Raw genomic sequence first — 9,410 nt, forward strand, 5'->3', positions numbered from 1 at the left:
ATAAGGGAATCGTACTTAATTTGCTATGGGTCAAATTCTGCCCCTGGTTCCTTCTGCATATCTCCTGCTATAGTGAATAAGAGTTTCCTTTGAGTCTCCAAGGTCAAGATAAAGCCCTCTCTGCTTTGTTTTTTTCAATAAAATTGTAATGAAGAACTATTGTTCTTATGCGTCAACTTAATGGGGCTTAACATTTTGCCTAGGAAGAGTAATTTTTGTTTTCATTCTATTTTTATAATAATAAAATCAATACACACTATGCATAAATGTGCTTATGTATCTATAACTAAACTATACCTTCATCTCTATCTATCTATACATTCTTCTCAATCTCCCACTCTCCCCATACAATTAAATGACAGTGTTCCTTGGTTGTTTGCTTTATCTGGAAAAAAAAACCCAAAACAACAATATTGTGTTAAAAAAAATTATTTAGGATGAAGTCAATGCTTTACTTTCTGGTATGCTATTCTAATATCTCTTTCTACAGAGGCTGAAAATTTTGGACACAAATCTGAATACAGAAAGTGGTTATTAAAATTCTCATTATTGGTATTAGTTAAGAAAAAAATATTGTAGGTGGAATAATTTGGTGTCTTGACTTAGAGTTTGTCACAACATTCAAATCTTTGCAATATTTTGCATATGCATTATATTATCATAAATTAATTGCTATCCAGGTAATGTTCTACAGCGTTGGCATGTTGTCAGGGTTGTCCCTGGCGATATGTGACACCCAGGGCAAATTACACTGTATAGCCTCCTTCCATAGCCTATATTATTTCTAAAAAAATCATAATAACGTTGGATCACACATCTAAGAACAATGCAAAACTTCCATTCTATAGTTATGGAAATTATGGCTCTCAGTAGTGAAATGACTTGCCCAAGGTCATGTAGGGAGAAACTGGCAGGACTGACTCTTTTAATTGCACCATTCTTGTCTCCCCAAGGAAAAACTATAAGATTATCTGTTGCAAAGGAAAATATGCAGCTTTTGTGATAGGCATAGAAAAATGAGAGGGAGCAATCTTCTAAGCCTTGTCCTGTGGATTTGATCTTTCAGAAGTTAACTATGGGGTGTGCTGGAACCACCTCCAAACAGCTCAAGCTCAGATTGTTAAATATTTATTGTGAGCCTTTACAACTCTACCCAGCAAACTCTATAACTCAGGGCTTGATTTATCGTTTTGTTGATTGTCTAGGTTTAAGAATGCAATGGAGAAAACATTATTAATGTAAGCATTTTTGTTTGGAAAGTTGGCTGTTAATGTTTACTGGCACATCCCTTTCTATGTATGTGAGACTCAGCTGTTTTTGATCATCTGCTGTATCAGCCACACTCAGTTCCAAATATAAGATCAGCTTTGCTGTAATATAATAACTCTCCTTGTCAGAACTTTAACAGAATGAGTAGGTCAAAATAGATGTTCAACTGTCCAGTGAAAAGCTAACAACATTGTATTTGGAGAATTCTGGTACAGAAATATATAGAACAAGGAATTGAAGATGACACCTAAGTCGCAAACCCGGGTGACTGGGAGAATGGTGGTGCCGTTTGTGGTAACAGGAAAGTTAGGAAAGGGTAGAGCTTGGGGCAGGGGGGACATGATACATTCTATTGTTGACATGTTGAGTTTGAGATGTTTATGAGATTCAATTAGGCATGTGTAAAAGGCAGTTGGTGATGCTAGACTTTGAGGCTGGGTAAATAGATCTAAGAATCATCTGTCACATACAAATTGTTTGGGGTGACCATAACGTAACCTCCATCTAAATAGCTTCCTTGGAATGACTAGAGTTTTAGATAACTTTTTAAGAAAGGAGTGATTTGGGACATGCAAAATCTATGAAATCTCTCATATCTTGAAACTAATTTCTTCATTTCCTGTTTTTTCATTCACTCTGAATTCTTTTTTCCTTATCCATTTAATTTTCATTTGTTACCTCCTTTTTACATTTCAGTGTGCAGCCCAAGAATCACACAAAGAAGTGAAGAAATGTTCTGATGTGCTCCTTCCCTAAAGCCTCATAGAAGTGATCATTGATTCTCTAAGGTTATGCCAGTGAACTGCCAACACTGGGAGATTCTACTAGGCCTTGAGAATGGGTCTGATGATGTACCATCTATTCTGTACTTCAGACTGGGGAGATTCATCAACAGGTCGGCTGCAGAATAATGAATTTTTTAGGCACTTCATATCTCAAAGATGGGATACTAATGGGGAGATTACAACTGTTTCAGGGTATCCCCTCCTCAGGTTTACAGATCCCTGAAATAGCAACGTAACATCAGGCTCCTAGAAGAACCTCTTAGGTTCTTGCTTAGAACCCACTTAGTTTTAATTTTACACAGAACTCCTAACAAGCTTGGTTAAGCATTTATTTTTAAACAAAAGCAGAATTTTAACACCAGCTTCCACATTTAACTGTACTCTTCATCCTGGAAATGCTTAGATTAAGCAACTTATCACTGTCAAGTGAAGACATGGGGAAAGGAAGATTCAACTCTTAGCTCATTACAACAAAAGTGAAAGATTTGAGTTATATTACAGACAGACGCACATTGAGTCAGACCAAGTTTCTTCAGGCCACATGCCTTCTCCAGCCTATTCGCCTCAGCAAGAGTAGCCACACTCATAATTTGTTTCCATCTCGATTAGACAAACTCATTAGGAAACACACCAGGTACTTTAAACTTGCCCCATCTTATATAGCTACTCCTCTAGATAATAGGCATGTCATGATTTGGAATATTGCTTACTATGCCAAAGATGCAGTGGGGCATAATTTACTGAGAGCTGGCGTTAAAGCGAGTATGACCTGGATTTAAGTTCTGCCTGTGACATATTACTGACTGTCTAACCCTGTACAATTCACTTAGCCTCTCAGTACCCTAAGCAACTCTCTTAAGACAATAAATTACCAAGTAATAGTGGATTTCATTGATAAAGGATATTTCCTCACCTGGAAGTTCCCCACATCAATAAAATCACAAGTCTAGTCCTTATTCCTTTTTAACCGAAATTTTATATCACAGACTTTTGGTTGAAAGATTCCTCAGAGGTTATACCTAGTCTATGTCAAACCTGAACAAGAATTCCCCCTGCAACATATGCCAAGTGGGTGTCCAGCTTATGCTTGAAGCCTTCTTGTGAGAGGAACACAGTGCTTCCTAGGGCATCCTGTGTTAATAAGTTTTGCCTTTTTGCAACTTTCTATCCATTGGGACAATTACTTCTATTTTTCTGGTACATGCTGAATGAGTCTAAACCCTCCTCCATGTACCACACCTTGAAATACCTGAAGGTGGCTGCCATACTCCATCACCCTTAAATCTCTCTTCTCCATTTTAAGCAATATCCTCATATGAAATGACTATTTAGCCATAGTCACATAGTCTGTGTAGCAGGATTTAATTTTATGGACCAGGTGTAGAGAACCACAGACCAGTGAGACTCTGACCCTGATGGCTGAATAAGCCCTCTCAGCTGAAGAGCCTGCTATTGGGCCTGTATTGGTTGCCCAGACCCCAGGAAGGAGCTCAAAAACACAGGTGTGAGCATTACGTCCTCCTGTTAAGAGTGGTATACACTCCTGCCTGGGAGCAAGGAAGTGCGCAGTGTTCTCAGGAGAAAACAATCAGGAAGCATTCTATAAAGGCTTGCACTTGGGGTCATAAAGTTGGCTCTATTTTCCACCACTCTTAGAGTCCCTTCTCTTTTGTGCACTCTCTCAGCCTCTGGGTAAGCAACTCATTTTCAGCCCTGCCCCCGCACAACTGGCACCCAATGCAAGGCACAGAAACGACAGGTCGAGTGGGTGTCACGAGACCTCATTGGTCTTTCCCAAGAGGCCCCCCTTGAGCAACACAGGATTCTGGGACAGGGGCCACTTTCAGTACTCTCACTTTCCTTCCCAGCAGGCAAGTACACCACGGCTATGGGGCAATTACAGATTAAGCAGCCTAGCAGAAGAGACACATGACAAAGGCCTCCTACATATAAGGGGACTTATTGTCACTCAGAATCAGGTAAAATAATTTTTGGATCTGGTAGAGATCATTTCTCCATGGCTACCTAGAAAAGGCACATTATAGGGGCGGCTAGGTGGCGCAGTGAATAGAGTACCGGCCCTGGAGTCTGGAGGACCTGAGTTCAAATCCGACCCAAGACACTTAACACTTAACTAGCTGTGTGACCTTGGGCAAGTCACATAACCCCAATTGGCCCTCCAAAAAAAAGCAACCAAAAAAAAAAAGAAGGCACATTAGACCCTGAAAACTAGGGATTCGTCGGTGAACAATTGACAGAATGTTACTCCAGGGTAGAGCCAGAGTTTCCCAGTACATTGCTTCCAGTTATATAATGTTCTCAGACGGTGAGAGAGTCGGAGGCTTGATGCAGACACTCAGGCAGAGGAAGAGGAGGAGGAAGAACATAGTAGGGGAATACACAGGGAGAGAAGGGCTATTACCCAACTGGGGGAAAGCCCTACACAGCCATCTGCCTTCCCACTGTCTCGATGCCCCTCTTATCAGAGCATGCCCACCCCTGCCAGGGGCGCAGTCAAGCAGAAAGAACGCGGTATGCTCTCCCCCCTCGAAAGAGCAATCCAACAAGCTAAGCAGCAGGGGAGCACTGCCAAAACCCAGGATTACAAACATTTCCCCTGCTAGAGAGACCTGACCCTAATAATCCTGCACAAGTCCTTCGTGATTACGAACCCCTTGATATCAGGATGCTCAGAGAAATTAAAAAGGCCTCTAGTGAATTTGGCTCAACTTCCATGTATGTTAGAACGCTTTTGGACCAAGTGGCCTATACCATCCTACCCCCTCATGATTGGAGACAGGTGCCTCACACGTGCCTGGAACCTGGAGAATATATGATCTGGAGCTCTGAGTTTCTTGAGCAGTGGGGATGACAGGTGCCCTTCAATTATGAACAGGTACCAGCCCATATCAGGCAGTAGGTCGGCAGCTACATTCTGATATAGGGGCATACCAACAAATAGCTGCCTGTGCCACCAGGGCTTGGGCAGCACTCCCTGGAAAAGGGAACAAAGGACAAACATTCACAAAAATAACTCAGGGACCCCAAGAAGCGTTCATGGATTTCCTAGCCCACCTTACACAGGCTGTCAGAACAGTTGGAAAAGGACCCACAGCTGACATTCTGATAAAACAATCAGCATGAGAAAATAGCAATCAAGACTGTAAGAGAGCTCTTGCAGGTTGCAAAAAGGACGTCACTGTGGAAGAGATGATTCAAAAGTGTGCCACAGTGGGCACTCAGACTTTCTATGTAGATCAGCTTGCAGAAAAATTGATGGCAATGAACCTTAGCATAGGACATGTTTGGAGGAAGGAAGTGCTTTAATTGTGGGAAACCAGGTCATTTGCTAGCCCAGTGCAGGGAAAAGGGGAAAGACAAAAAGGAGCTCATTAGAAATAGGCCCTTCAGGCCCTAACACCTCATGCCCAAAATGTGGAAAAGATTTTTATTGGTCATCAAAATGTAGTCAGGGAAATGGCTAGCGGGGTCCTTTCCCGGGAGTCATCAACAATGGGGAATGGCCGCAGCCTTGAGCAGCCCCCCAAGTTTACAGCAGCAGTACATTCAACAGCAAATTCAACAGGACAAAAACCACTGGGGATTGTGAGCCTCCCTTCATGTGGTAACTGTTTCTGTTTTTGCTTATCAGGAAGTCATGGCACCTCAATTTGTTCCCATCATTGTCCCAGTGCAGAGCACACCACCTTTGCTGCCTGGTACTGTGGGCACCTACATAACACCCCCTGAGGTCGCATATCAAGGTTTCACAATACATCCTCAAGTTTGGCAAACATGAGAAACCCTCCTTAAAGTGGCCATTATCAACCCTGGAGAGAGGGAGTTAAACATTCCCCTACTGACACTGTGTCCCTAGACCTTTTACACAACCAGTGCGGGTCACTGGAATGCACTAGATTAGAAAGAGAAATTGAAAAGCAAGAGAAACTCCAAGAAGATAGACAGAGGGCTAGTATTTATTAGAATCAAGTAGTGAGGAGCTGTCGCCCATCATTAAGGATAACAGTGCAGGGGACGGTCCTTCACGGGGCTGATCAACATGGGGCAGATGAAACAGATACTTCTAAGGATCAGTGGCCTATAGATCGGCCCCTGCAAGGCACAGACATCGATATGGTGGGAGTAGGGACAGCTTCCAATCCTGAAGTAAGTGTGAACAGATTGAGATGGGAATGTGAGGGGAAGGTAGGGACCACACAATCCAATGTGCTCCTCCATTTGCCTATTAATTTGTGGGGACAGGATTTCCTTGGACAAATGGGAGTTACCATATCTACTCAGGATTTTTAATCGGGGTCACCATTCAACAGCCTCAAAAGACCTCAGCTATACCCATTAATTGGAAAAATGACACAACTGTATGTGTAGAACAGTGGCCCCTATGTCAAGAATAAAAACTGAGGCCTTAGAAGAAAAAGTGCAGGAGCAGCTTAAGTTTAGCCACATGGAGGAGTCAAACAGTCCACCTGTTTATCCTTCCGCCTCGCTACATCAAGGGCTTAGAGTCCTTGAATGGTGCTTCCCTCCTGCACAGCCCAAGCAATCCCTATTTCCTTATCCCACAGCTGCTGCAATTTCGTTGCAAAAGGCTATTGTAAGATGTTTTTTCATTTCCTGTGTATGCCCCAAGGTTATTCATGCACCATATACTCAGGCCCAGATAGATCACCTCCTCGCCCAGAAGGTCAATTGGCAAATTCTCCTCACAAAAACAAAAGAAAGGGGGAGATAGGGACAGAGCACCCTGGAATCACTTGGGGGAAAGGGTGTGTTTGTGTTTCCCCAGGTGATGGGGCCACTTCAATCTGGATGCCCACAACGGCATGCTGAAGTGTTCATGGAGCCTTCAAAGGATGCACCTGAAGCAGCGAATATGCCGCCAATGCCCCCGCAACAGAATGGCCCACTTGAGAGAGCAGAGCCGCCTGTCCTGCTGACACTGCTCACCCCGAGTAAACCAACCCGGGGAACCTCAGGAGAGGGTGATCAAGAACAATGATGGATTCAACAGCGGAAAGCTTTAGCAACTACTGGCTTAGTGACAGTTGGACACGACTGTAAGGAAGGACACACGCATACAAACAATACTGTTAATGCCAATTTGGCTGCTTGTCTTCTCTGTCAATCTGCTTCTCTCATAGGATACGTCACCACAGAAAACAAGCTTCCAGTGACCTTATGGAATGTTACTTGCATTCAGTGTCAACTTGTGCAGGGTATAAGCCACGCTATTGTTGGGAATAAGCAAGTTATGATTGTAACCCTTTGAAGAGTGTTAGGTGGTTTGGTAGCCCTTCTGATAAAGTCCATAGGCAATTGGCGAAAAGGGGATGGCAGAAGACGCATATTCAGTGTATTGTGCTTGGTATCATAATGCTTGCATCTATTATTGCATCTGACCCAGTTCTTTCACTGTCTATCGCCTTGTTACAGAAGAGACAAAGACCGATGAATTGGCACAATAGTTGCAGAGAAATGTCTCCATAGCATTATGTAATGCCAAGCAAAGGCAACTTCCAAGGTTCAGAATACCAGCATCTTAACTCTCCATTTTATTCAGTGACAAAATTAGGGCAAAATATTCACATAACAGAGAAAATCAAAATACAGCATTCACCAAGTGTGATTCAATAATTTCCAAGTACTACTCCACACCTGGACAGTACATTCATTTAGTCAATCACAAAGTCTCTCTTCTCAAATGGAGATTAAGATTTGTTTCCAATCATAAACAAAGTATATTCATTTGGTCAGTCAGAGAGCACAAAAGTGTCAAGTCCCCCACCCCTGGATCACAACTGAATTATAATTATCATCAGTAAACACCAAGCACCTACCCAAAAGGGGCCATCTACCCCTGAGCTACAGCAAGGTTAAGATATCATCACAGCATTTAATACCCAAAGAGAGGTCTTTTTTTCATCTTGACGTAGATAGCATTAGAAGTTATAGTCTCACCATCATATTTCTTAAGTAGTACCAGGTTAACGAAATCTCAAGGGGAAATGAATTTCATGGCAGCTGATGGTATGATTGTTCTGCTTATGAAGAGATCATCTTTGATCAATTTAAGAACTTGAAAGTCTGATATTCTCATACCATTTTGCCTGTAATCCATTACTAGAATTTCCACACTTCTTCAAGAGTGCCATGTATTATTCCTTCTCTGCATAGGTTCCAAGGAAACTCCACAGAAGGCCTCCAAGAAACTGTAACTCCTTAACCACTCTGACATGTCTTCTAACCACTCTCATCCCTTTGGTAGAGCAGCATTTTCTCAGCCACTATCCCCAACACCTCAGTGGCCCAAGCTGGGACCATGGCAAGAAGAGAAGTGAGCCCTGTGCTGCCGAAGCAGGTATACCTGGCTTGGATAAGCATGTTTAATGGTACCAAGAAGGACAAAAGAAATATAAGGAAGAGGAAAAATATCATTTAAGATAAAAAACAAGAATCAAAATCATAGAAGCATATTATGTTTGGTGTTGCACAAATAGCCTTAGGGGCACTTAGGTGACTTAGTGGATGGAGTGGTCAGCCTGGAGTCAGAAAGACTCATCTATCTTCTTGAGTTTGAGTCTGACCTCAGACACTTAGCTGTGTTTATCAAATGAGCTGGAGAAGGAAATGGGAAATCACTATAAGTATCTTTGCCAAGACAGCTCCAAATGTGGCCATGAAGAGTTGGACATGAATGAAAAAGCCTGAACAACAAAAACAGCCCTAGACAACTTAGCATCTGACAGCATCCCCATATATTATAGATCACAATACTGTAATTTATGTTTGGAAGTCTGAAAGGCTTGAGTTCAAGTGCTATATCTAACTTATATTGGCTATGTGATACTTCTGTCCATCCCCCCTCCCTTGCCCTACAACCCTCCCTGAAAATCACTTAAACTCGCAATGTCTCAAATAGCAGTCTGAGACTAGAATTTTTCAGGATACCTGAACTGCACTATTAAAGGGAGCTTCTTTATTAAGAGCTCTCTATACACAATTTGTGCTGACAGGGAATTTGTGAACCAGTATATTTAGGAAGAATGCTTTGAACCAAAATCTTCCTGACCCTGAGGACTTTGTATGAAGGTGTGTGTGTGTGTGTGTGTGCATGTGTATGTGTGAGAGAGACAGAGACAGAGACAGAGAGACAGAGACAGACAGAGAGACAGAGAGAGACAGAGAGGCAGAGATCCCTGTGAACATGATCTGTGTCATATACATATAGGCATAAATACATAATATCCATCCAAAATGTTTTGGAAAAAATATTTGTACTTAAAGGTATGTGTGTGTTGGAGTGTTGATATAGCTAGAAAGACTCTCCCTCCTGCC

The 9,410-nt window shown here is 42.3% G+C and overlaps 1 protein-coding gene across 4 annotated transcripts in view; it reads right to left on the reverse strand.

The window, feature by feature from the left end:
• The window catches only part of LOC138165581 (roundabout homolog 1-like), a 957,778-nt gene that overhangs the window by 620,090 nt on the left and 328,278 nt on the right, over nt 1-9,410 (reverse strand). The window lies entirely within an intron of this gene.

Source organism: Petaurus breviceps, unplaced genomic scaffold (assembly GCF_028583685.1).
Source record: "Petaurus breviceps papuanus isolate PSGF00001 unplaced genomic scaffold, PetGlider_PUasm1.0 213, whole genome shotgun sequence".
NCBI lineage: Eukaryota > Metazoa > Chordata > Mammalia > Diprotodontia > Petauridae > Petaurus > Petaurus breviceps.